The sequence below is a fragment of the Rattus norvegicus genome, chromosome 12, assembly GCF_036323735.1.
Source record: "Rattus norvegicus strain BN/NHsdMcwi chromosome 12, GRCr8, whole genome shotgun sequence".
Classification (NCBI taxonomy): Eukaryota; Metazoa; Chordata; class Mammalia; order Rodentia; family Muridae; genus Rattus; species Rattus norvegicus.
The window spans coordinates 9,018,376-9,045,158 of record NC_086030.1 but is presented as its reverse complement, the minus strand read 5'-3'; the positions used below and the strand labels follow the sequence as shown (position 1 = coordinate 9,045,158).

The window sequence follows — 26,783 nt, the reverse complement described above, 5'->3', positions numbered from 1 at the left end:
CCAAGATCCAGATCATTCATATATATATATATATATATGTATATATATATTATATACATATATATATAATATTGTGTATTTATATATGCAAACAATTATTGTACTTCATTTCGGTACAAGAATGCCAAATCAGCCACTCCTCATAGAAGGCGATGACAATCTGAGGCCACTTCATATTCGCCTCCTTTGCTTATCAGCAGCATCTCTCTTCTTCGATTTGCTCTCATCGGATTCACTATCAGATAAAGATTTCCTTTTTGGACAATCGTTTTCTTTACCAGCTTTTCGAGAATGAAGAAGTGCTTCAATTAATTCTGGACAATCTAAATATTCTCCTGGTACCCAAGTATTATCGGCATCTGTAAACCACTTCCACTTCACGAAATAGTTCACTACACAATGGTTCAGTACTTTTTCTACCACAAATTCTTCAGGCTCAGCCTCTTCAGCTCTTTTACTCTTTCCATTCTGTTTTTTTTTTTTTCCCATTTTTTGCAATGTAGTTTTATTGGAGGCCATTTTTAAAATTTAATCGGAGACTTGAAGCGCGCTCAGATGCTCAGGGCCGCGGATTCTGCAGAGTTTCCCGCCTGTGTGCTTCAGCTCAGCCACATCCTAGAGGAGGGGTTCCTCTGACATTTTTTTTTTTTTGGTTCTTTTTTTTCGGAGCTGGGGACCGAACCCTCCTCTGACATTTTTAAAGTCTATTTTTAGGGTTTGGGATTTAACTCAGTCGTAGGGCACATGCCTAGCAAGCACAAGGCCCTGGGTTCGATCCTTAGCTCTGGGGAAGGAAAAAAAAACACAGAATAAAAGTTGTAAAGTCGGATTGGAAGGATGGCTTAGTGGTTAAGAGCACTGACTGCTCTTCCAGAGGTTCCGAGTTCAAATCCCAGCAACGACATGGTGTCTCACAGCCATCTGTAGTGAGATCTGATGCCCTCTTCTGGTGTGTCTGAAGACAGCTACAGTGTACTTATATATAAGAAATACATCTTTTTAAAAAAGTTGTAAAGTCTATTTCTGTTTGTTGGTTTGGTTTGGTTTGGTTTGGGATGGGTTTTTTAAGGTTGCTTTGTTGTTTTGGTTTCTGTTGGTTTGTTATGCACATGGTCTCACTGTGTATCCCTGCTGTCCTGAAATCACTGGCTCCTGAGCTCCTGAGCTCCTGAGCTCCTGATTTTGATTGCCTGGCAAGAGCTCTACCACTGAGTTAAATCCCCAACCCCCAAAAGCCTACAGCACCCGGTATCCCAGGTGGTCTCCCATCCACGTACTAAGCATGCCCGACCCTGCTTAGCTTCCGAGATCAGACGAGATCGGGCGCGTTCAGGGTGGTATGGCTGTAGGCTCTTCTGACATTTTTTTAAAGGAATATAAAACTATTCATTGACACAGCCAGAATACGGCAGATACATAGGTGAATGCGAGCAACAAACCAGTGAACTGAGCGCAGGACCCCAGTTGAAGAAATCAGAGAAAGGACTAAAAGAGCTTGAAGGGACTTGAGACCCCATATGAACAACACCACCAACCAACCAGAGCTTCCAGGGACTAAACCACAGCAGGACTTAATGGCCAACCTCAGCTCTAACCATGATTCTACTTCCACATCAAACAGATTCCATGAATCATAACCTTTTAGTACAGATTTTAACTTCCTACAAAGGAATGGTTCAACCAGAGGAACCTTTACACAGAACAGCTGACTCGGACCTGCCTCTGTAGATCAGCTGGCCTCTTAAATCACAGCTCCACCTGCCTCTAGAGTTCTGGCATTAAAGGTGCACACCACCACACTAGGCCAAGTCTTGTTGTTAAATCAAGCTACTACTTTGTTTAATTCCGTTTTCTGAAGGTGGAGTTGGTATGAAAATAAACTACTGTATTTATTTGATAATACATCAATTCTGATGGGCTTGCTTTTAAACTATCCAATACATTACAGACTCTGCTTAATCTGAAAGGTTATGGTTTCAGGAAAATGTTCAGGCTGATGGCCTCTCATCAACCTGTGTTTTCACGTTCAGCTCTTTTGAGTATTAAAATCAAGCTAAAACAGACAGGTTATGTAAGTGTTTTATGCATACACTGCATACAAAGAAACGCACACACACACACACACACACACACACACACACACACAAACCAGAATGGTCCTTCTGTGTCCCAGTTAAAAATAAGTTCTGACTTGGGTCATGACTGTAAAATCTCCCCAGTGTTTAAGAAAAGCTGTTCTTCAAGCCGAGGAAATACAACATGGTGTCAAGTACTCTACTGTTACAGGAAGCAACTACAGAGAGCTCTCACTCGCTCAAAGGAGTCAGTGCCTTTTGACGCAGAACGAAAACCAAAAATCTCCCAACTACTGCCAATGCTTTCAAAACTAGCATATCAGACGTGATTTTCATCAGGATGCTATTTGATCCACACTAGTAATTCAAAACCCAAGATCCAGATCATTCATATATATATATATATATATATATATATATATGTATATATATATTATATACATATATATATAATATTGTGTATTTATATATGCAAACAATTATTGTACTTCATTTCGGTACAAGAATGCCAAATCAGCCACTCCTCATAGAAGGCGATGACAATCTGAGGCCACTTCATATTCGCCTCCTTTGCTTATCAGCAGCATCTCTCTTCTTCGATTTGCTCTCATCGGATTCACTATCAGATAAAGATTTCCTTTTTGGACAATCGTTTTCTTTACCAGCTTTTCGAGAATGAAGAAGTGCTTCAATTAATTCTGGACAATCTAAATATTCTCCTGGTACCCAAGTATTATCGGCATCTGTAAACCACTTCCACTTCACGAAATAGTTCACTACACAATGGTTCAGTACTTTTTCTACCACAAATTCTTCAGGCTCAGCCTCTTCTGCTCTTTTACTCTTTCCATTCTGTTTTTTTTTTTTCCCATTTTTTGCAATGTAGTTTTATTGGAGGCCATTTTTAAAATTTAATCGGAGACTTGAAGCGCGCTCAGATGCTCAGGGCCGCGGATTCTGCAGAGTTTCCCGCCTGTGTGCTTCAGCTCAGCCACATCCTAGAGGAGGGGTTCCTCTGACATTTTTTTTTTTTTTGGTTCTTTTTTTTCGGAGCTGGGGACCGAACCCTCCTCTGACATTTTTAAAGTCTATTTTTAGGGTTTGGGATTTAACTCAGTCGTAGGGCACATGCCTAGCAAGCACAAGGCCCTGGGTTCGATCCTTAGCTCTGGGGAAGGAAAAAAAAACACAGAATAAAAGTTGTAAAGTCGGATTGGAAGGATGGCTTAGTGGTTAAGAGCACTGACTGCTCTTCCAGAGGTTCCGAGTTCAAATCCCAGCAACGACATGGTGTCTCACAGCCATCTGTAGTGAGATCTGATGCCCTCTTCTGGTGTGTCTGAAGACAGCTACAGTGTACTTATATATAAGAAATACATCTTTTTAAAAAAGTTGTAAAGTCTATTTCTGTTTGTTGGTTTGGTTTGGTTTGGTTTGGGATGGGTTTTTTAAGGTTGCTTTGTTGTTTTGGTTTCTGTTGGTTTGTTATGCACATGGTCTCACTGTGTATCCCTGCTGTCCTGAAATCACTGGCTCCTGAGCTCCTGAGCTCCTGAGCTCCTGATTTTGATTGCCTGGCAAGAGCTCTACCACTGAGTTAAATCCCCAACCCCCAAAAGCCTACAGCACCCGGTATCCCAGGTGGTCTCCCATCCACGTACTAAGCATGCCCGACCCTGCTTAGCTTCCGAGATCAGACGAGATCGGGCGCGTTCAGGGTGGTATGGCTGTAGGCTCTTCTGACATTTTTTTAAAGGAATATAAAACTATTCATTGACACAGCCAGAATACGGCAGATACATAGGTGAATGCGAGCAACAAACCAGTGAACTGAGCGCAGGACCCCAGTTGAAGAAATCAGAGAAAGGACTAAAAGAGCTTGAAGGGACTTGAGACCCCATATGAACAACACCACCAACCAACCAGAGCTTCCAGGGACTAAACCACAGCAGGACTTAATGGCCAACCTCAGCTCTAACCATGATTCTACTTCCACATCAAACAGATTCCATGAATCATAACCTTTTAGTACAGATTTTAACTTCCTACAAAGGAATGGTTCAACCAGAGGAACCTTTACACAGAACAGCTGACTCGGACCTGCCTCTGTAGATCAGCTGGCCTCTTAAATCACAGCTCCACCTGCCTCTAGAGTTCTGGCATTAAAGGTGCACACCACCACACTAGGCCAAGTCTTGTTGTTAAATCAAGCTACTACTTTGTTTAATTCCGTTTTCTGAAGGTGGAGTTGGTATGAAAATAAACTACTGTATTTATTTGATAATACATCAATTCTGATAGGCTTGCTTTTAAACTATCCAATACATTACAGACTCTGCTTAATCTGAAAGGTTATGGTTTCAGGAAAATGTTCAGGCTGATGGCCTCTCATCAACCTGTGTTTTCACGTTCAGCTCTTTTGAGTATTAAAATCAAGCTAAAACAGACAGGTTATGTAAGTGTTTTATGCATACACTGCATACAAACAAACGCACACACACACACACACACACACACACACACACACACACACACAAACCAGAATGGTCCTTCTGTGTCCCAGTTAAAAATAAGTTCTGACTTGGGTCATGACTGTAAAATCTCCCCAGTGTTTAAGAAAAGCTGTTCTTCAAGCCGAGGAAATACAACATGGTGTCAAGTACTCTACTGTTACAGGAAGCAACTACAGAGAGCTCTCACTCGCTCAAAGGAGTCAGTGCCTTTTGACGCAGAACGAAAACCAAAAATCTCCCAACTACTGCCAATGCTTTCAAAACTAGCATATCAGACGTGATTTTCATCAGGATGCTATTTGATCCACACTAGTAATTCAAAACCCAAGATCCAGATCATTCATATATATATATATATATATGTATATATATATTATATACATATATATAATATTGTGTATTTATATATGCAAACAATTATTGTACTTCATTTCGGTACAAGAATGCCAAATCAGCCACTCCTCATAGAAGGCGATGACAATCTGAGGCCACTTCATATTCGCCTCCTTTGCTTATCAGCAGCATCTCTCTTCTTCGATTTGCTCTCATCGGATTCACTATCAGATAAAGATTTCCTTTTTGGAAAATCGTTTTCTTTACCAGCTTTTCGAGAATGAAGAAGTGCTTCAATTAATTCTGGACAATCTAAATTTTCTCCTGGTACCCAAGTATTATCGGCATCTGTAAACCCCTTCCACTTCACGAAATAGTTCACTACACAATGGTTCAGTACTTTTTCTACCACAAATTCTTCAGGCTCAGCCTCTTCAGCTCTTTTACTCTTTCCATTCTGTTTTTTTTTCCCATTTTTTGCAATGTAGTTTTATTGGAGGCCATTTTTAAAATTTAATCGGAGACTTGAAGCGCGCTCAGATGCTCAGGGCCGCGGATTCTGCAGAGTTTCCCGCCTGTGTGCTTCAGCTCAGCCACATCCTAGAGGAGGGGTTCCTCTGACATTTTTTTTTTTTTGGTTCTTTTTTTTCGGAGCTGGGGACCGAACCCTCCTCTGACATTTTTAAAGTCTATTTTTAGGGTTGGGGATTTAACTCAGTCGTAGGGCACATGCCTAGCAAGCACAAGGCCCTGGGTTCGATCCTTAGCTCTGGGGAAGGAAAAAAAAAGACAGAATAAAAGTTGTAAAGTCGGGCTGGAAGGATGGCTTAGTGGTTAAGAGCACTGACTGCTCTTCCAGAGGTTCTGAGTTCAAATCCCAGCAACGACATGGTGTCTCACAGCCATCTGTAGTGAGATCTGATGCCCTCTTCTGGTGTGTCTGAAGACAGCTACAGTGTACTTATATATAAGAAATACATCTTTTTAAAAAAGTTGTAAAGTCTATTTCTGTTTGTTGGTTTGGTTTGGTTTGGTTTGGGATGGGTTTTTTAAGGTTGCTTTGTTGTTTTGGTTTCTGTTGGTTTGTTACGCACATGGTCTCACTGTGTATCCCTGCTGTCCTGAAATCACTGGCTCCTGAGCTCCTGAGCTCCTGAGCTCCTGATTTTGATTGCCTGGCAAGAGCTCTACCAGTGAGTTAAATCCCCAACCCCCAAAAGCCTACAGCACCCGGTATCCCAGGTGGTCTCCCATCCACGTAATAAGCATGCCCGACCCTGCTTAGCTTCCGAGATCAGACGAGATCGGGCGCGTTCAGGGTGGTATGGCTGTAGGCTCTTCTGACATTTTTTTAAAGGAATATAAAACTATTCATTGACACAGCCAGAATACGGCAGATACATAGGTGAATGCGAGCAACAAACCAGTGAACTGAGCGCAGGACCCCAGTTGAAGAAATCAGAGAAAGGACTAAAAGAGCTTGAAGGGACTTGAGACCCCATATGAACAACACCACCAACCAACCAGAGCTTCCAGGGACTAAACCACAGCAGGACTTAATGGCCAACCTCAGCTCTAACCATGATTCTACTTCCACATCAAACAGATTCCATGAATCATAACCTTTTAGTACAGATTTTAACTTCCTACAAAGGAATGGTTCAACCAGAGGAACCTTTACACAGAACAGCTGACTCGGACCTGCCTCTGTAGATCAGCTGGCCTCTTAAATCACAGCTCCACCTGCCTCTAGAGTTCTGGCATTAAAGGTGCACACCACCACACTAGGCCAAGTCTTGTTGTTAAATCAAGCTACTACTTTGTTTAATTCCGTTTTCTGAAGGTGGAGTTGGTATGAAAATAAACTACTGTATTTATTTGATAATACATCAATTCTGATAGGCTTGCTTTTAAACTATCCAATACATTACAGACTCTGCTTAATCTGAAAGGTTATGGTTTCAGGAAAATGTTCAGGCTGATGGCCTCTCATCAACCTGTGTTTTCACGTTCAGCTCTTTTGAGTATTAAAATCAAGCTAAAACAGACAGGTTATGTAAGTGTTTTATGCATACACTGCATACAAAGAAACGCACACACACACACACACACACACACACACACACACACACAAACCAGAATGGTCCTTCTGTGTCCCAGTTAAAAATAAGTTCTGACTTGGGTCATGACTGTAAAATCTCCCCAGTGTTTAAGAAAAGCTGTTCTTCAAGCCGAGGAAATACAACATGGTGTCAAGTACTCTACTGTTACAGGAAGCAACTACAGAGAGCTCTCACTCGCTCAAAGGAGTCAGTGCCTTTTGACGCAGAACGAAAACCAAAAATCTCCCAACTACTGCCAATGCTTTCAAAACTAGCATATCAGACGTGATTTTCATCAGGATGCTATTTGATCCACACTAGTAATTCAAAACCCAAGATCCAGATCATTCATATATATATATATATATATATATATATATTATATACATATATATATAATATTGTGTATTTATATATGCAAACAATTATTGTACTTCATTTCGGTACAAGAATGCCAAATCAGCCACTCCTCATAGAAGGCGATGACAATCTGAGGCCACTTCATATTCGCCTCCTTTGCTTATCAGCAGCATCTCTCTTCTTCGATTTGCTCCCATCGGATTCACTATCAGATAAAGATTTCCTTTTTGGACAATCGTTTTCTTTACCAGCTTTTCGAGAATGAAGAAGTGCTTCAATTAATTCTGGACAATCTAAATTTTCTCCTGGTACCCAAGTATTATCGGCATCTGTAAACCCCTTCCACTTCACGAAATAGTTCACTACACAATGGTTCAGTACTTTTTCTACCACAAATTCTTCAGGCTCAGCCTCTTCAGCTCTTTTACTCTTTCCATTCTGTTTTTTTTTCCCATTTTTTGCAATGTAGTTTTATTGGAGGCCATTTTTAAAATTTAATCGGAGACTTGAAGCGCGCTCAGATGCTCAGGGCCGCGGATTCTGCAGAGTTTCCCGCCTGTGTGCTTCAGCTCAGCCACATCCTAGAGGAGGGGTTCCTCTGACATTTTTTTTTTTTGGTTCTTTTTTTTCGGAGCTGGGGACCGAACCCTCCTCTGACATTTTTAAAGTCTATTTTTAGGGTTGGGTATTTAACTCAGTCGTAGGGCACATGCCTAGCAAGCACAAGGCCCTGGGTTCGATCCTTAGCTCTGGGGAAGGAAAAAAAAAGACAGAATAAAAGTTGTAAAGTCGGGCTGGAAGGATGGCTTAGTGGTTAAGAGCACTGACTGCTCTTCCAGAGGTTCTGAGTTCAAATCCCAGCAACGACATGGTGTCTCACAGCCATCTGTAGTGAGATCTGATGCCCTCTTCTGGTGTGTCTGAAGACAGCTACAGTGTACTTATATATAAGAAATACATCTTTTTAAAAAAGTTGTAAAGTCTATTTCTGTTTGTTGGTTTGGTTTGGTTTGGTTTGGGATGGGTTTTTTAAGGTTGCTTTGTTGTTTTGGTTTCTGTTGGTTTGTTACGCACATGGTCTCACTGTGTATCCCTGCTGTCCTGAAATCACTGGCTCCTGAGCTCCTGAGCTCCTGAGCTCCTGATTTTGATTGCCTGGCAAGAGCTCTACCACTGAGTTAAATCCCCAACCCCCAAAAGCCTACAGCACCCGGTATCCCAGGTGGTCTCCCATCCACGTACTAAGCATGCCCGACCCTGCTTAGCTTCCGAGATCAGACGAGATCGGGCGCGTTCAGGGTGGTATGGCTGTAGGCTCTTCTGACATTTTTTTAAAGGAATATAAAACTATTCATTGACACAGCCAGAATACGGCAGATACATAGGTGAATGCGAGCAACAAACCAGTGAACTGAGCGCAGGACCCCAGTTGAAGAAATCAGAGAAAGGACTAAAAGAGCTTGAAGGGACTTGAGACCCCATATGAACAACACCACCAACCAACCAGAGCTTCCAGGGACTAAACCACAGCAGGACTTAATGGCCAACCTCAGCTCTAACCATGATTCTACTTCCACATCAAACAGATTCCATGAATCATAACCTTTTAGTACAGATTTTAACTTCCTACAAAGGAATGGTTCAACCAGAGGAACCTTTACACAGAACAGCTGACTCGGACCTGCCTCTGTAGATCAGCTGGCCTCTTAAATCACAGCTCCACCTGCCTCTAGAGTTCTGGCATTAAAGGTGCACACCACCACACTAGGCCAAGTCTTGTTGTTAAATCAAGCTACTACTTTGTTTAATTCCGTTTTCTGAAGGTGGAGTTGGTATGAAAATAAACTACTGTATTTATTTGATAATACATCAATTCTGATGGGCTTGCTTTTAAACTATCCAATACATTACAGACTCTGCTTAATCTGAAAGGTTATGGTTTCAGGAAAATGTTCAGGCTGATGGCCTCTCATCAACCTGTGTTTTCACGTTCAGCTCTTTTGAGTATTAAAATCAAGCTAAAACAGACAGGTTATGTAAGTGTTTTATGCATACACTGCATACAAAGAAACGCACACACACACACACACACACACACACACACACACACACAAACCAGAATGGTCCTTCTGTGTCCCAGTTAAAAATAAGTTCTGACTTGGGTCATGACTGTAAAATCTCCCCAGTGTTTAAGAAAAGCTGTTCTTCAAGCCGAGGAAATACAACATGGTGTCAAGTACTCTACTGTTACAGGAAGCAACTACAGAGAGCTCTCACTCGCTCAAAGGAGTCAGTGCCTTTTGACGCAGAACGAAAACCAAAAATCTCCCAACTACTGCCAATGCTTTCAAAACTAGCATATCAGACGTGATTTTCATCAGGATGCTATTTGATCCACACTAGTAATTCAAAACCCAAGATCCAGATCATTCATATATATATATATATATATATATATTATATACATATATATATAATATTGTGTATTTATATATGCAAACAATTATTGTACTTCATTTCGGTACAAGAATGCCAAATCAGCCACTCCTCATAGAAGGCGATGACAATCTGAGGCCACTTCATATTCGCCTCCTTTGCTTATCAGCAGCATCTCTCTTCTTCGATTTGCTCTCATCGGATTCACTATCAGATAAAGATTTCCTTTTTGGACAATCGTTTCTTTACCAGCTTTTCGAGAATGAAGAAGTGCTTCAATTAATTCTGGACAATCTAAATTTTCTCCTGGTACCCAAGTATTATCGGCATCTGTAAACCCCTTCCACTTCACGAAATAGTTCACTACACAATGGTTCAGTACTTTTTCTACCACAAATTCTTCAGGCTCAGCCTCTTCAGCTCTTTTACTCTTTCCATTCTGTTTTTTTTTTCCCATTTTTTGCAATGTAGTTTTATTGGAGGCCATTTTTAAAATTTAATCGGAGACTTGAAGCGCGCTCAGATGCTCAGGGCCGCGGATTCTGCAGAGTTTCCCGCCTGTGTGCTTCAGCTCAGCCACATCCTAGAGGAGGGGTTCCTCTGACATTTTTTTTTTTTGGTTCTTTTTTTTTGGAGCTGGGGACCGAACCCTCCTCTGACATTTTTAAAGTCTATTTTTAGGGTTGGGTATTTAACTCAGTCGTAGGGCACATGCCTAGCAAGCACAAGGCCCTGGGTTCGATCCTTAGCTCTGGGGAAGGAAAAAAAAAGACAGAATAAAAGTTGTAAAGTCGGGCTGGAAGGATGGCTTAGTGGTTAAGAGCACTGACTGCTCTTCCAGAGGTTCTGAGTTCAAATCCCAGCAACGACATGGTGTCTCACAGCCATCTGTAGTGAGATCTGATGCCCTCTTCTGGTGTGTCTGAAGACAGCTACAGTGTACTTATATATAAGAAATACATCTTTTTAAAAAAGTTGTAAAGTCTATTTCTGTTTGTTGGTTTGGTTTGGTTTGGTTTGGGATGGGTTTTTTAAGGTTGCTTTGTTGTTTTGGTTTCTGTTGGTTTGTTACGCACATGGTCTCACTGTGTATCCCTGCTGTCCTGAAATCACTGGCTCCTGAGCTCCTGAGCTCCTGAGCTCCTGATTTTGATTGCCTGGCAAGAGCTCTACCACTGAGTTAAATCCCCAACCCCCAAAAGCCTACAGCACCCGGTATCCCAGGTGGTCTCCCATCCACGTACTAAGCATGCCCGACCCTGCTTAGCTTCCGAGATCAGACGAGATCGGGCGCGTTCAGGGTGGTATGGCTGTAGGCTCTTCTGACATTTTTTTAAAGGAATATAAAACTATTCATTGACACAGCCAGAATACGGCAGATACATAGGTGAATGCGAGCAACAAACCAGTGAACTGAGCGCAGGACCCCAGTTGAAGAAATCAGAGAAAGGACTAAAAGAGCTTGAAGGGACTTGAGACCCCATATGAACAACACCACCAACCAACCAGAGCTTCCAGGGACTAAACCACAGCAGGACTTAATGGCCAACCTCAGCTCTAACCATGATTCTACTTCCACATCAAACAGATTCCATGAATCATAACCTTTTAGTACAGATTTTAACTTCCTACAAAGGAATGGTTCAACCAGAGGAACCTTTACACAGAACAGCTGACTCGGACCTGCCTCTGTAGATCAGCTGGCCTCTTAAATCACAGCTCCACCTGCCTCTAGAGTTCTGGCATTAAAGGTGCACACCACCACACTAGGCCAAGTCTTGTTGTTAAATCAAGCTACTACTTTGTTTAATTCCGTTTTCTGAAGGTGGAGTTGGTATGAAAATAAACTACTGTATTTATTTGATAATACATCAATTCTGATGGGCTTGCTTTTAAACTATCCAATACATTACAGACTCTGCTTAATCTGAAAGGTTATGGTTTCAGGAAAATGTTCAGGCTGATGGCCTCTCATCAACCTGTGTTTTCACGTTCAGCTCTTTTGAGTATTAAAATCAAGCTAAAACAGACAGGTTATGTAAGTGTTTTATGCATACACTGCATACAAAGAAACGCACACACACACACACACACACACACACACACACACACACACACAAACCAGAATGGTCCTTCTGTGTCCCAGTTAAAAATAAGTTCTGACTTGGGTCATGACTGTAAAATCTCCCCAGTGTTTAAGAAAAGCTGTTCTTCAAGCCGAGGAAATACAACATGGTGTCAAGTACTCTACTGTTACAGGAAGCAACTACAGAGAGCTCTCACTCGCTCAAAGGAGTCAGTGCCTTTTGACGCAGAACGAAAACCAAAAATCTCCCAACTACTGCCAATGCTTTCAAAACTAGCATATCAGACGTGATTTTCATCAGGATGCTATTTGATCCACACTAGTAATTCAAAACCCAAGATCCAGATCATTCATATATATATATATATATATATATATATATATATATATATATGTGTATATATATATTATATACATATATATAATATTGTGTATTTATATATGCAAACAATTATTGTACTTCATTTCGGTACAAGAATGCCAAATCAGCCACTCCTCATAGAAGGCGATGACAATCTGAGGCCACTTCATATTCGCCTCCTTTGCTTATCAGCAGCATCTCTCTTCTTCGATTTGCTCTCATCGGATTCACTATCAGATAAAGATTTCCTTTTTGGACAATCGTTTTCTTTACCAGCTTTTCGAGAATGAAGAAGTGCTTCAATTAATTCTGGACAATCTAAATTTTCTCCTGGTACCCAAGTATTATCGGCATCTGTAAACCCCTTCCACTTCACGAAATAGTTCACTACACAATGGTTCAGTACTTTTTCTACCAAAATTCTTCAGGCTCAGCCTCTTCAGCTCTTTTACTCTTTCCATTCTGTTTTTTTTTCCCATTTTTTGCAATGTAGTTTTATTGGAGGCCATTTTTAAAATTTAATCGGAGACTTGAAGCGCGCTCAGATGCTCAGGGCCGCGGATTCTGCAGAGTTTCCCGCCTGTGTGCTTCAGCTCAGCCACATCCTAGAGGAGGGGTTCCTCTGACATTTTTTTTTTTTTGGTTCTTTTTTTTCGGAGCTGGGGACCGAACCCTCCTCTGACATTTTTAAAGTCTATTTTTAGGGTTGGGGATTTAACTCAGTCGTAGGGCACATGCCTAGCAAGCACAAGGCCCTGGGTTCGATCCTTAGCTCTGGGGAAGGAAAAAAAAAGACAGAATAAAAGTTGTAAAGTCGGGCTGGAAGGATGGCTTAGTGGTTAAGAGCACTGACTGCTCTTCCAGAGGTTCTGAGTTCAAATCCCAGCAACAACATGGTGTCTCACAGCCATCTGTAGTGAGATCTGATGCCCTCTTCTGGTGTGTCTGAAGACAGCTACAGTGTACTTATATATAAGAAATACATCTTTTTAAAAAAGTTGTAAAGTCTATTTCTGTTTGTTGGTTTGGTTTGGTTTGGTTTGGGATGGGTTTTTTAAGGTTGCTTTGTTGTTTTGGTTTCTGTTGGTTTGTTACGCACATGGTCTCACTGTGTATCCCTGCTGTCCTGAAATCACTGGCTCCTGAGCTCCTGAGCTCCTGAGCTCCTGATTTTGATTGCCTGGCAAGAGCTCTACCAGTGAGTTAAATCCCCAACCCCCAAAAGCCTACAGCACCCGGTATCCCAGGTGGTCTCCCATCCACGTAATAAGCATGCCCGACCCTGCTTAGCTTCCGAGATCAGACGAGATCGGGCGCGTTCAGGGTGGTATGGCTGTAGGCTCTTCTGACATTTTTTTAAAGGAATATAAAACTATTCATTGACACAGCCAGAATACGGCAGATACATAGGTGAATGCGAGCAACAAACCAGTGAACTGAGCGCAGGACCCCAGTTGAAGAAATCAGAGAAAGGACTAAAAGAGCTTGAAGGGACTTGAGACCCCATATGAACAACACCACCAACCAACCAGAGCTTCCAGGGACTAAACCACAGCAGGACTTAATGGCCAACCTCAGCTCTAACCATGATTCTACTTCCACATCAAACAGATTCCATGAATCATAACCTTTTAGTAGAGATTTTAACTTCCTACAAAGAATGGTTCAACCAGAGGAACCTTTACACAGAACAGCTGACTCGGACCTGCCTCTGTAGATCAGCTGGCCTCTTAAATCACAGCTCCACCTGCCTCTAGAGTTCTGGCATTAAAGGTGCACACCACCACACTAGGCCAAGTCTTGTTGTTAAATCAAGCTACTACTTTGTTTAATTCCGTTTTCTGAAGGTGGAGTTGGTATGAAAATAAACTACTGTATTTATTTGATAATACATCAATTCTGATAGGCTTGCTTTTAAACTATCCAATACATTACAGACTCTGCTTAATCTGAAAGGTTATGGTTTCAGGAAAATGTTCAGGCTGATGGCCTCTCATCAACCTGTGTTTTCACGTTCAGCTCTTTTGAGTATTAAAATCAAGCTAAAACAGACAGGTTATGTAAGTGTTTTATGCATACACTGCATACAAAGAAACGCACACACACACACACACACACACACACACACACACACACAAACCAGAATGGTCCTTCTGTGTCCCAGTTAAAAATAAGTTCTGACTTGGGTCATGACTGTAAAATCTCCCCAGTGTTTAAGAAAAGCTGTTCTTCAAGCCGAGGAAATACAACATGGTGTCAAGTACTCTACTGTTACAGGAAGCAACTACAGAGAGCTCTCACTCGCTCAAAGGAGTCAGTGCCTTTTGACGCAGAACGAAAACCAAAAATCTCCCAACTACTGCCAATGCTTTCAAAACTAGCATATCAGACGTGATTTTCATCAGGATGCTATTTGATCCACACTAGTAATTCAAAACCCAAGATCCAGATCATTCATATATATATATATATATATATATATATATATATATTATATACATATATATATAATATTGTGTATTTATATATGCAAACAATTATTGTACTTCATTTCGGTACAAGAATGCCAAATCAGCCACTCCTCATAGAAGGCGATGACAATCTGAGGCCACTTCATATTCGCCTCCTTTGCTTATCAGCAGCATCTCTCTTCTTCGATTTGCTCTCATCGGATTCACTATCAGATAAAGATTTCCTTTTTGGACAATCGTTTTCTTTACCAGCTTTTCGAGAATGAAGAAGTGCTTCAATTAATTCTGGACAATCTAAATTTTCTCCTGGTACCCAAGTATTATCGGCATCTGTAAACCCCTTCCACTTCACGAAATAGTTCACTACACAATGGTTCAGTACTTTTTCTACCACAAATTCTTCAGGCTCAGCCTCTTCAGCTCTTTTACTCTTTCCATTCTGTTTTTTTTTCCCATTTTTTGCAATGTAGTTTTATTGGAGGCCATTTTTAAAATTTAATCTGAGACTTGAAGCGCGCTCAGATGCTCAGGGCCGCGGATTCTGCAGAGTTTCCCGCCTGTGTGCTTCAGCTCAGCCACATCCTAGAGGAGGGGTTCCTCTGACATTTTTTTTTTTTGGTTCTTTTTTTTCGGAGCTGGGGACCGAACCCTCCTCTGACATTTTTAAAGTCTATTTTTAGGGTTGGGTATTTAACTCAGTCGTAGGGCACATGCCTAGCAAGCACAAGGCCCTGGGTTCGATCCTTAGCTCTGGGGAAGGAAAAAAAAAGACAGAATAAAAGTTGTAAAGTCGGGCTGGAAGGATGGCTTAGTGGTTAAGAGCACTGACTGCTCTTCCAGAGGTTCTGAGTTCAAATCCCAGCAACGACATGGTGTCTCACAGCCATCTGTAGTGAGATCTGATGCCCTCTTCTGGTGTGTCTGAAGACAGCTACAGTGTACTTATATATAAGAAATACATCTTTTTACAAAAGTTGTAAAGTCTATTTCTGTTGTTGGTTTGGTTTGGTTTGGTTTGGGATGGGTTTTTTAAGGTTGCTTTGTTGTTTTGGTTTCTGTTGGTTTGTTACGCACATGGTCTCACTGTGTATCCCTGCTGTCCTGAAATCACTGGCTCCTGAGCTCCTGAGCTCCTGAGCTCCTGATTTTGATTGCCTGGCAAGAGCTCTACCACTGAGTTAAATCCCCAACCCCCAAAAGCCTACAGCACCCGGTATCCCAGGTGGTCTCCCATCCACGTACTAAGCATGCCCGACCCTGCTTAGCTTCCGAGATCAGACGAGATCGGGCGCGTTCAGGGTGGTATGGCTGTAGGCTCTTCTGACATTTTTTTAAAGGAATATAAAACTATTCATTGACACAGCCAGAATACGGCAGATACATAGGTGAATGCGAGCAACAAACCAGTGAACTGAGCGCAGGACCCCAGTTGAAGAAATCAGAGAAAGGACTAAAAGAGCTTGAAGGGACTTGAGACCCCATATGAACAACACCACCAACCAACCAGAGCTTCCAGGGACTAAACCACAGCAGGACTTAATGGCCAACCTCAGCTCTAACCATGATTCTACTTCCACATCAAACAGATTCCATGAATCATAACCTTTTAGTACAGATTTTAACTTCCTACAAAGGAATGGTTCAACCAGAGGAACCTTTACACAGAACAGCTGACTCGGACCTGCCTCTGTAGATCAGCTGGCCTCTTAAATCACAGCTCCACCTGCCTCTAGAGTTCTGGCATTAAAGGTGCACACCACCACACTAGGCCAAGTCTTGTTGTTAAATCAAGCTACTACTTTATTTAATTCCGTTTTCTGAAGGTGGAGTTGGTATGAAAATAAACTACTGTATTTATTTGATAATACATCAATTCTGATGGGCTTGCTTTTAAACTATCCAATACATTACAGACTCTGCTTAATCTGAAAGGTTATGGTTTCAGGAAAATGTTCAGGCTGATGGCCTCTCATCAACCTGTGTTTTCACGTTCAGCTCTTTTGAGTATTAAAATCAAGCTAAAACAGACAGGTTATGTAAGTGTTTTATGCATACACTGCATACAAAGAAACGCACACACACACACACACACACACACACACACACACACAAACCAGAATGGTCCTTCTGTGTCCCAGTTAAAAATAAGTTCTGACTTGGGTCATGACTGTAAAATCTCCCCAGTGTTTAAGAAAAGCTGTTCTTCAAGCCGAGGAAATACAACATGGTGTCAAGTACTCTACTGTTACAGGAAGCAACTACAGAGAGCTCTCACTCGCTCAAAGGAGTCAGTGCCTTTTGACGCAGAACGAAAACCAAAAATCTCCCAACTACTGCCAATGCTTTCAAAACTAGCATATCAGACGTGATTTTCATCAGGATGCTATTTGATCCACACTAGTAATTCAAAACCCAAGATCCAGATCATTCATATATATATATATATATATATATATATATTATATACATATATATATATAATATTGTGTATTTATATATGCAAACAATTATTGTACTTCATTTCGGTACAAGAATGCCAAATCAGCCACTCCTCATAGAAGGCGATGACAATCTGAGGCCACTTCATATTCGCCTCCTTTGCTTATCAGCAGCATCTCTCTTCTTCGATTTGCTCTCATCGGATTCACTATCAGATAAAGATTTCCTTTTTGGACAATCGTTTTCTTTACCAGCTTTTCGAGAATGAAGAAGTGCTTCAATTAATTCTGGACAATCTAAATTTTCTCCTGGTACCCAAGTATTATCGGCATCTGTAAACCCCTTCCACTTCACGAAATAGTTCACTACACAATGGTTCAGTACTTTTTCTACCACAAATTCTTCAGGCTCAGACTCTTCAGCTCTTTTACTCTTTCCATTCTGTTTTTTTTTTCCCATTTTTTGCAATGTAGTTTTATTGGAGGCCATTTTTAAAATTTAATCGGAGACTTGAAGCGCGCTCAGATGCTCAGGGCCGCGGATTCTGCAGAGTTTCCCGCCTGTGTGCTTCAGCTCAGCCACATCCTAGAGGAGGGGTTCCTCTGACATTTTTTTTTTGGTTCTTTTTTTTTGGAGCTGGGGACCGAACCCTCCTCTGACATTTTTAAAGTCTATTTTTAGGGTTGGGTATTTAACTCAGTCGTAGGGCACATGCCTAGCAAGCACAAGGCCCTGGGTTCGATCCTTAGCTCTGGGGAAGGAAAAAAAAAGACAGAATAAAAGTTGTAAAGTCGGGCTGGAAGGATGGCTTAGTGGTTAAGAGCACTGACTGCTCTTCCAGAGGTTCTGAGTTCAAATCCCAGCAACGACATGGTGTCTCACAGCCATCTGTAGTGAGATCTGATGCCCTCTTCTGGTGTGTCTGAAGACAGCTACAGTGTACTTATATATAAGAAATACATCTTTTTAAAAAAGTTGTAAAGTCTATTTCTGTTTGTTGGTTTGGTTTGGTTTGGTTTGGGATGGGTTTTTTAAGGTTGCTTTGTTGTTTTGGTTTCTGTTGGTTTGTTATGCACATGGTCTCACTGTGTATCCCTGCTGTCCTGAAATCACTGGCTCCTGAGCTCCTGAGCTCCTGAGCTCCTGATTTTGATTGCCTGGCAAGAGCTCTACCACTGAGTTAAATCCCCAACCCCCAAAAGCCTACAGCACCCGGTATCCCAGGTGGTCTCCCATCCACGTAATAAGCATGCCCGACCCTGCTTAGCTTCCGAGATCAGACGAGATCGGGCGCGTTCAGGGTGGTATGGCTGTAGGCTCTTCTGACATTTTTTTAAAGGAATATAAAACTATTCATTGACACAGCCAGAATACGGCAGATACATAGGTGAATGCGAGCAACAAACCAGTGAACTGAGCGCAGGACCCCAGTTGAAGAAATCAGAGAAAGGACTAAAAGAGCTTGAAGGGACTTGAGACCCCATATGAACAACACCACCAACCAACCAGAGCTTCCAGGGACTAAACCACAGCAGGACTTAATGGCCAACCTCAGCTCTAACCATGATTCTACTTCCACATCAAACAGATTCCATGAATCATAACCTTTTAGTAGAGATTTTAACTTCCTACAAAGGAATGGTTCAACCAGAGGAACCTTTACACAGAACAGCTGACTCGGACCTGCCTCTGTAGATCAGCTGGCCTCTTAAATCACAGCTCCACCTGCCTCTAGAGTTCTGGCATTAAAGGTGCACACCACCACACTAGGCCAAGTCTTGTTGTTAAATCAAGCTACTACTTTGTTTAATTCCGTTTTCTGAAGGTGGAGTTGGTATGAAAATAAACTACTGTATTTATTTGATAATACATCAATTCTGATAGGCTTGCTTTTAAACTATCCAATACATTACAGACTCTGCTTAATCTGAAAGGTTATGGTTTCAGGAAAATGTTCAGGCTGATGGCCTCTCATCAACCTGTGTTTTCACGTTCAGCTCTTTTGAGTATTAAAATCAAGCTAAAACAGACAGGTTATGTAAGTGTTTTATGCATACACTGCATACAAAGAAACGCACACACACACACACACACACACACACACACACACAAACCAGAATGGTCCTTCTGTGTCCCAGTTAAAAATAAGTTCTGACTTGGGTCATGACTGTAAAATCTCCCCAGTGTTTAAGAAAAGCTGTTCTTCAAGCCGAGGAAATACAACATGGTGTCAAGTACTCTACTGTTACAGGAAGCAACTACAGAGAGCTCTCACTCGCTCAAAGGAGTCAGTGCCTTTTGACGCAGAACGAAAACCAAAAATCTCCCAACTACTGCCAATGCTTTCAAAACTAGCATATCAGACGTGATTTTCATCAGGATGCTATTTGATCCACACTAGTAATTCAAAACCCAAGATCCAGATCATTCATAAATATATATATATATATATGTATATATATATATATATATATTTATATATATATTATATACATATATATATAATATTGTGTATTTATATATGCAAACAATTATTGTACTTCATTTCGGTACAAGAATGCCAAATCAGCCACTCCTCATAGAAGGCGATGACAAGAATACAGCAAATATAGAGGCGAATGCCAGCAGCAAACCACTGAACTGAGAATAGGTCCCCTATTGAAGGAATCAGAGAAAGAACTGGAAGAGCTTGAAGGGGCTCGAGACCCCAAAAGTACAACAATGCCAAGCAACCAGAGCTTCCAGGGACTAAGCCACTACCTAAAGACTATACATGGACTGACCCTGGACTCTGACCCCATAGGTAGCAATGAATATCCTAGTAAGAGCACCAGTGGAAGGGGAAGCCCTGGGTCCTGCTAAGACTGAACCCACAGTGAACTAGTCTATGGGGGGAGGGCGGCAATGGGGGGAGTGTTGGGAGGGGAACACCCATAAGGAAGGGGAGGGGGGAGGGGGATGTTTGCCCGGAAACCGGGAAAGGGAATAACACTCGAAATGTATATAAGAAATACTCAAGTTAATAAAAAAAAAAAAAGAAATGTAAATAAGAAATACCCAATTTAATAAAGATGGAGAAAAAAAAAAAAAAAAAAAAAAAAAAAAAGAAGGCGATGACAATCTGAGGCCACTTCATATTCGCCTCCTTTGCTTATCAGCAGCATCTCTCTTCTTTGATTTGCTCTCATCGGATTCACTATCAGATAAAGATTTCCTTTTTGGACAATCGTTTTCTTTACAATTTTCGAGAATGAAGAAGTGCTTCAATTAATTCTGGACAATCTAAATTTTCTCCTGGTACCCAGTATTATCGGCATCTGTAAACCCCTTCCACTTCACGAAATAGTTCACTACACAATGGTTCAGTACTTTTTCTACCACAAATTCTTCAGGCTCAGCCTCTTCAGCTCTTTTACTCTTTCCATTCTGTTTTTTTTTCCCATTTTTTGCAATGTAGTTTTATTGGAGGCCATTTTTAAAATTTAATCGGAGACTTGAAGCGCGCTCAGATGCTCAGGGCCGCGGATTCTGCAGAGTTTCCCGCCTGTGTGCTTCAGCTCAGCCACATCCTAGAGGAGGGGTTCCTCTGACATTTTTTTTTTTTGGTTCTTTTTTTTTGGAGCTGGGGACCGAAACCTCCTCTGACATTTTTAAAGTCTATTTTTAGTGTTGGGGATTTAACTCAGTCGTAGGGCACATGCCTAGCAAGCACAAGGCCCTGGGTTCGATCCTTAGCTCTGGGGAAGGAAAAAAAAAGACAGAATAAAAGTTGTAAAGTCGGGCTGGAAGGATGGCTTAGTGGTTAAGAGCACTGACTGCTCTTCCAGAGGTTCTGAGTTCAAATCCCAGCAACGACATGGTGTCTCACAGCCATCTGTAGTGAGATCTGATGCCCTCTTCTGGTGTGTCTGAAGACAGCTACAGTGTACTTATATATAAGAAATACATCTTTTTAAAAAAGTTGTAAAGTCTATTTCTGTTTGTTGGTTTGGTTTGGTTTGGTTTGGGAAGGGTTTTTTAAGGTTGCTTTGTTGTTTTGGTTTCTGTTGGTTTGTTACGCACATGGTCTCACTGTGTATCCCTGCTGTCCTGAAATCACTGGCTCCTGAGCTCCTGAGCTCCTGAGCTCCTGATTTTGATTGCCTGGCAAGAGCTCTACCACTGAGTTAAATCCCCAACCCCCAAAAGCCTACAGCACCCGGTATCCCAGGTGGTCTCCCATCCACGTACTAAGCATGCCCGACCCTGCTTATCTTCCGAGATCAGACGAGATCGGGCACGTCAGGGTGGTATGGCTGTAGGCTCTTCTGACATTTTTTTAAAGGAATATAAAACTATTCATTGACACAGCCAGAATACGGCAGATACATAGGTGAATGCGAGCAACAAACCAGTGAACTGAGCGCAGGACCCCAGTTGAAGAAATCAGAGAAAGGACTAAAAGAGCTTGAAGGGACTTGAGACCCCATATGAACAACACCACCAACCAACCAGAGCTTCCAGGGACTAAACCACAGCAGGACTTAATGTCCAACCTCAGCTCTAACCATGATTCTACTTCCACATCAAACAGATTCCATGAATCATAACCTTTTAGTACAGATTTTAACTTCCTACAAAGGAATGGTTCAACCAGAGGAACCTTTACACAGAACAGCTGACTCGGACCTGCCTCTGTAGATCAGCTGGCCTCTTAAATCACAGCTCCACCTGCCTCTAGAGTTCTGGCATTAAAGGTGCACACCACCACACTAGGCCAAGTCTTGTTGTTAAATCAAGCTACTACTTTGTTTAATTCCGTTTTCTGAAGGTGGAGTTGGTATGAAAATAAACTACTGTATTTATTTGATAATACATCAATTCTGATGGGCTTGCTTTTAAACTATCCAATACATTACAGACTCTGCTTAATCTGAAAGGTTATGGTTTCAGGAAAATGTTCAGGCTGATGGCCTCTCATCAACCTGTGTTTTCACGTTCAGCTCTTTTGAGTATTAAAATCAAGCTAAAACAGACAGGTTATGTAAGTGTTTTATGCATACACTGCATACAAACAAACGCACACACACACACACACACACACACACACACACACACACAAACCAGAATGGTCCTTCTGTGTCCCAGTTAAAAATAAGTTCTGACTTGGGTCATGACTGTAAAATCTCCCCAGTGTTTAAGAAAAGCTGTTCTTCAAGCCGAGGAAATACAACATGGTGTCAAGTACTCTACTGTTACAGGAAGCAACTACAGAGAGCTCTCACTCGCTCAAAGGAGTCAGTGCCTTTTGACGCAGAACGAAAACCAAAAATCTCCCAACTACTGCCAATGCTTTCAAAACTAGCATATCAGACGTGATTTTCATCAGGATGCTATTTGATCCACACTAGTAATTCAAAACCCAAGATCCAGATCATTCATATATATATATATATATGTATATATATATATATATGTATATATATATATATATGTATATATATATTATATACATATATATATAATATTGTGTATTTATATATGCAAACAATTATTGTACTTCATTTCGGTACAAGAATGCCAAATCAGCCACTTCTCATAGAAGGCGATGACAATCTGAGGCCACTTCATATTCGCCTCCTTTGCTTATCAGCAGCATCTCTCTTCTTCGATTTGCTCTCATCGGATTCACTATCAGATAAAGATTTCCTTTTTGGACAATCGTTTTCTTTACCAGCTTTTCGAGAATGAAGAAGTGCTTCAATTAATTCTGGACAATCTAAATTTTCTCCTGGTACCCAAGTATTATCGGCATCTGTAAACCACTTCCACTTCACGAAATAGTTCACTACACAATGGTTCAGTACTTTTTCTACCACAAATTCTTCAGGCTCAGCCTCTTCAGCTCTTTTACTCTTTCCATTCTGTTTTTTTTTCCCATTTTTTGCAATGTAGTTTTATTGGAGGCCATTTTTAAAATTTAATCGGAGACTTGAAGCGCGCTCAGATGCTCAGGGCCGCGGATTCTGCAGAGTTTCCCGCCTGTGTGCTTCAGCTCAGCCACATCCTAGAGGAGGGGTTCCTCTGACATTTTTTTTTTTGGTTCTTTTTTTTCGGAGCTGGGGACCGAACCCTCCTCTGACATTTTTAAAGTCTATTTTTAGGGTTGGGGATTTAACTCAGTCGTAGGGCAGATGCCTAGCAAGCACAAGGCCCTGGGTTCGATCCTTAGCTCTGGGGAAGGAAAAAAAAAGACAGAATAAAAGTTGTAAAGTCGGGCTGGAAGGATGGCTTAGTGGTTAAGAGCACTGACTGCTCTTCCAGAGGTTCTGAGTTCAAATCCCAGCAACGACATGGTGTCTCACAGCCATCTGTAGTGAGATCTGATGCCCTCTTCTGGTGTGTCTGAAGACAGCTACAGTGTACTTATATATAAGAAATACATCTTTTTAAAAAAGTTGTAAAGTCTATTTCTGTTTGTTGGTTTGGTTTGATTTGGTTTGGGATGGGTTTTTTAAGGTTGCTTTGTTGTTTTGGTTTCTGTTGGTTTGTTACGCACATGGTCTCACTGTGTATCCCTGCTGTCCTGAAATCACTGGCTCCTGAGCTCCTGAGCTCCTGAGCTCCTGATTTTGATTGCCTGGCAAGAGCTCTACCACTGAGTTAAATCCCCAACCCCCAAAAGCCTACAGCACCCGGTATCCCAGGTGGTCTCCCATCCACGTACTAAGCATGCCCGACCCTGCTTAGCTTCCGAAATCAGACGAGATCGGGCGCGTTCAGGGTGGTATGGCTGTAGGCTCTTCTGACATTTTTTTAAAGGAATATAAAACTATTCATTGACACAGCCAGAATACGGCAGATACATAGGTGAATGCGAGCAACAAACCAGTGAACTGAGCGCAGGACCCCAGTTGAAGAAATCAGAGAAAGGACTAAAAGAGCTTGAAGGGACTTGAGACCCCATATGAACAACACCACCAACCAACCAGAGCTTCCAGGGACTAAACCACAGCAGGACTTAATGGCCAACCTCAGCTCTAACCATGATTCTACTTCCACATCAAACAGATTCCATGAATCATAACCTTTTAGTACAGATTTTAACTTCCTACAAAGGAATGGTTCAACCAGAGGAACCTTTACACAGAACAGCTGACTCGGACCTGCCTCTGTAGATCAGCTGGCCTCTTAAATCACAGCTCCACCTGCCTCTAGAGTTCTGGCATTAAAGGTGCACACCACCACACTAGGCCAAGTCTTGTTGTTAAATCAAGCTACTACTTTGTTTAATTCCGTTTTCTGAAGGTGGAGTTGGTATGAAAATAAACTACTGTATTTATTTGATAATACATCAATTCTGATGGGCTTGCTTTTAAACTATCCAATACATTACAGACTCTGCTTAATCTGAAAGGTTATGGTTTCAGGAAAATGTTCAGGCTGATGGCCTCTCATCAACCTGTGTTTTCACGTTCAGCTCTTTTGAGTATTAAAATCAAGCTAAAACAGACAGGTTATGTAAGTGTTTTATGCATACACTGCATAATAAGAAACGCACACACACACACACACACACACACACACACACACACAAACCAGAATGGTCCTTCTGTGTCCCAGTTAAAAATAAGTTCTGACTTGGGTCATGACTGTAAAATCTCCCCAGTGTTTAAGAAAAGCTGTTCTTCAAGCCGAGGAAATACAACATGGTGTCAAGTACTCTACTGTTAAAGGAAGCAACTACAGAGAGCTCTCACTCGCTCAAAGGAGTCAGTGCCTTTTGACGCAGAACGAAAACCAAAAATCTCCCAACTACTGCCAATGCTTTCAAAACTAGCATATCAGACGTGATTTTCATCAGGATGCTATTTGATCCACACTAGTAATTCAAAACCCAAGATCCAGATCATTCATATATATATATATATATATATATATATATATATATATATATGTATATATATATTATATACATATATATATAATATTGTGTATTTATATATGCAAACAATTATTGTACTTCATTTCGGTACAAGAATGCCAAATCAGCCACTCCTCATAGAAGGCGATGACAATCTGAGGCCACTTCATATTCGCCTCCTTTGCTTATCAGCAGCATCTCTCTTCTTCGATTTGCTCTCATCGGATTCACTATCAGATAAAGATTTCCTTTTTGGACAATCGTTTTCTTTACCAGCTTTTCGAGAATGAAGAAGTGCTTCAATTAATTCTGGACAATCTAAATATTCTCCTGGTACCCAAGTATTATCGGCATCTGTAAACCACTTCCACTTCACGAAATAGTTCACTACACAATGGTTCAGTACTTTTTCTACCACAAATTCTTCAGGCTCAGCCTCTTCAGCTCTTTTACTCTTTCCATTCTGTTTTTTTTTTTTTCCCATTTTTTGCAATGTAGTTTTATTGGAGGCCATTTTTAAAATTTAATCGGAGACTTGAAGCGCGCTCAGATGCTCAGGGCCGCGGATTCTGCAGAGTTTCCCGCCTGTGTGCTTCAGCTCAGCCACATCCTAGAGGAGGGGTTCCTCTGACATTTTTTTTTTTTTGGTTCTTTTTTTTCGGAGCTGGGGACCGAACCCTCCTCTGACATTTTTAAAGTCTATTTTTAGGGTTTGGGATTTAACTCAGTCGTAGGGCACATGCCTAGCAAGCACAAGGCCCTGGGTTCGATCCTTAGCTCTGGGGAAGGAAAAAAAAACACAGAATAAAAGTTGTAAAGTCGGATTGGAAGGATGGCTTAGTGGTTAAGAGCACTGACTGCTCTTCCAGAGGTTCCGAGTTCAAATCCCAGCAACGACATGGTGTCTCACAGCCATCTGTAGTGAGATCTGATGCCCTCTTCTGGTGTGTCTGAAGACAGCTACAGTGTACTTATATATAAGAAATACATCTTTTTAAAAAAGTTGTAAAGTCTATTTCTGTTTGTTGGTTTGGTTTGGTTTGGTTTGGGATGGGTTTTTTAAGGTTGCTTTGTTGTTTTGGTTTCTGTTGGTTTGTTATGCACATGGTCTCACTGTGTATCCCTGCTGTCCTGAAATCACTGGCTCCTGAGCTCCTGAGCTCCTGAGCTCCTGATTTTGATTGCCTGGCAAGAGCTCTACCACTGAGTTAAATCCCCAACCCCCAAAAGCCTACAGCACCCGGTATCCCAGGTGGTCTCCCATCCACGTACTAAGCATGCCCGACCCTGCTTAGCTTCCGAAATCAGACGAGATCGGGCGCGTTCAGGGTGGTATGGCTGTAGGCTCTTCTGACATTTTTTTAAAGGAATATAAAACTATTCATTGACACAGCCAGAATACGGCAGATACATAGGTGAATGCGAGCAACAAACCAGTGAACTGAGCGCAGGACCCCAGTTGAAGAAATCAGAGAAAGGACTAAAAGAGCTTGAAGGGACTTGAGACCCCATATGAACAACACCACCAACCAACCAGAGCTTCCAGGGACTAAACCACAGCAGGACTTAATGGCCAACCTCAGCTCTAACCATGATTCTACTTCCACATCAAACAGATTCCATGAATCATAACCTTTTAGTACAGATTTTAACTTCCTACAAAGGAATGGTTCAACCAGAGGAACCTTTACACAGAACAGCTGA

General features: G+C 41.5%; 5 non-coding genes and 6 pseudogenes across 5 annotated transcripts; all 11 read right to left on the bottom strand.

Annotated features, from left to right (window-relative positions):
- Positions 1-1,233: 1,233 nt before the first annotated feature.
- Positions 1,234-1,351, bottom strand: LOC134481350 (5S ribosomal RNA). Its single transcript, XR_010056843.1, has one exon. It is a non-coding gene; the product is annotated as a 5S ribosomal RNA (ribosomal RNA).
- A 2,341-nt stretch (positions 1,352-3,692) lies between these two features.
- On the bottom strand, positions 3,693-3,810 carry LOC134481349 (5S ribosomal RNA). Its single transcript, XR_010056842.1, has one exon. It is a non-coding gene; the product is annotated as a 5S ribosomal RNA (ribosomal RNA).
- Positions 3,811-6,139: 2,329 nt separating this feature from the next.
- LOC134481393 (5S ribosomal RNA) lies at positions 6,140-6,257 on the bottom strand (annotated as a pseudogene).
- Positions 6,258-8,581: 2,324 nt separating this feature from the next.
- Positions 8,582-8,699, bottom strand: LOC134481348 (5S ribosomal RNA). Its single transcript, XR_010056841.1, has one exon. It is a non-coding gene; the product is annotated as a 5S ribosomal RNA (ribosomal RNA).
- A 2,320-nt stretch (positions 8,700-11,019) lies between these two features.
- Positions 11,020-11,137, bottom strand: LOC134481347 (5S ribosomal RNA). The gene has a single exon (XR_010056840.1). It is a non-coding gene; the product is annotated as a 5S ribosomal RNA (ribosomal RNA).
- Positions 11,138-13,489: 2,352 nt separating this feature from the next.
- On the bottom strand, positions 13,490-13,607 carry LOC134481392 (5S ribosomal RNA; annotated as a pseudogene).
- Positions 13,608-15,935: 2,328 nt separating this feature from the next.
- Positions 15,936-16,053, bottom strand: LOC134481346 (5S ribosomal RNA). Its single transcript, XR_010056839.1, has one exon. It is a non-coding gene; the product is annotated as a 5S ribosomal RNA (ribosomal RNA).
- A 2,323-nt stretch (positions 16,054-18,376) lies between these two features.
- LOC134481391 (5S ribosomal RNA) lies at positions 18,377-18,494 on the bottom strand (annotated as a pseudogene).
- Positions 18,495-21,362: 2,868 nt separating this feature from the next.
- On the bottom strand, positions 21,363-21,479 carry LOC134481412 (5S ribosomal RNA; annotated as a pseudogene).
- Positions 21,480-23,838: 2,359 nt separating this feature from the next.
- On the bottom strand, positions 23,839-23,956 carry LOC134481377 (5S ribosomal RNA; annotated as a pseudogene).
- A 2,351-nt stretch (positions 23,957-26,307) lies between these two features.
- LOC134481376 (5S ribosomal RNA) lies at positions 26,308-26,425 on the bottom strand (annotated as a pseudogene).
- Positions 26,426-26,783: the final 358 nt, after the last annotated feature.